Here is a 1,673-nt window from a genome sequence, read left to right on the forward strand (position 1 = left end):
AGGCCAGTGCGGGTGCTGCGGTCAGTCCACGAGGGGAGGCCAGTGCGGGTGCTGCGGTCGGTCCACGTGGGGAGGCCAGTGCGGGTGCTGCGGTCGGTCCACGTGGGGAGACCAGTGCGGGTGCTGCGGTCAGCCCACGTGAGAAAGACAATGTGGATGCGTGGTCAGTCCACATGGGGAGGCCAGTGTTGGCGCTCTTAGGCTGCATCCCCTCAGGGCACAGGGACCATCCCTAGCAGTTTCCTTCTTGTCTATGGCCTTCGCTGCTGTGGGTGTCCACTCCTCCTTTTCTGATGGACACAACTGTCCCTTTCTTATCTGCTGTCTCTTTCTCACTGTCGTTTTGGTTTTTAATTAGCTAATGTATTTTTAGAGAATGTCCTCATGAACCCTTCTGGGAAGTCTTCCCTGTGGTCTGTCTCAAGTCTCTCCTCCAAAGCAACCTGCATCTGGATTCATCTCTCAAAGAAGAAGACAGCCACAGATGTCCCCCTGACAGTCACAGCTTTCTGGTGCCATCCTTTCTCCCGCCCTCTCGTCGTGTTTACCTCTCTTTCCTCTTCAGAGTTCCAAAAACTGTTTCTATGGTTTAAAACAGCTAAAAAGCAAAAATAATCCCATAGTGAAACCCTCTAGGTTAGATATCTGGAAGGACTTCCAAACAGCCCAGGAGAGGAGTCCTGAAGAGGGAAGTGGTCTGGGTTAAATCCACCCCCCCCGTCCCTTCTTGCCATCCACTTTCTACACTGTGAGGTCCTTCACCTCCGTCATGAGTGTACAAGGCTCCGGGTCTCTTCAGGGCCCCACCAGTGCTGCAGGCCCCCTGCGCTTGCCCTTTGTCGCTGTTCTAGAATGTGTACCTCAGCCATCACCTCAGGACCAGTCTCTGTGTGCCTGGGAGGTGTGGGGATACGCCCGTGGATTCAGTGGTGTGGGAGGCTGGGCACGCCCGAGAGGATCTCACCTGTGCGGCAGCTCTTGTGACCTCGGGGCAGCCTGACTGACCGCCAGCACACCCACACGGTGCTGAGCAGACACTCACAGACCACACTGTCTTGAAGGCATAGCAGGAGGATTTGAGTCTTCAGGATCTGTTTGTGATTCCTTCTGAGAGCTCCTGGGACACACACATACACACACACAACATACACACACACACACACAAGGTCTCGCAGAGAGAGGTTTAGAAGGGTAAAGCCCATTGCACCTCTGTGGCCAGTACCTGAGTCTTTACCCTCATTACATGCCAAACAGCCCAGATTGCCCTGGAAGTCACTCTGTAGACCAGACTGACCTCGAGTTCACAGAGGTCCTCCTGCTCTGTCTTCCAGGTGCCTGAACTAAAAGAGTGCACCTCCACACTAGACGTTCATGCTGAAGTCTTAACACAGTAGGCCAGATATGGCAGTTTCACCCGGTAATCTCAGCACTTGACAAAAACAGGAGGATTGGAACCAGCAGATCCCATCCCCCTCGGTCTCTCCCTTCAGGGCTGGGATCACAGGTGTGCCTGCCCTACTATGCAAGAAATCATCCAAAATCAATTTGATCTGTTTGGATAGAAGAGAAAATTGAAGCCCAAGGAGAGGTGAACCAAGATCTGGTAGCTATGAGAACCGAAGGCTTTAGGCTGTGTCCCCCACTGGGGGCTGGGGCTGACCAGCCGGGGGGCT

This window comes from Microtus ochrogaster, chromosome 15, assembly GCF_000317375.1.
Source record: "Microtus ochrogaster isolate Prairie Vole_2 chromosome 15, MicOch1.0, whole genome shotgun sequence".
Classification (NCBI taxonomy): domain Eukaryota; kingdom Metazoa; phylum Chordata; class Mammalia; order Rodentia; family Cricetidae; genus Microtus; species Microtus ochrogaster.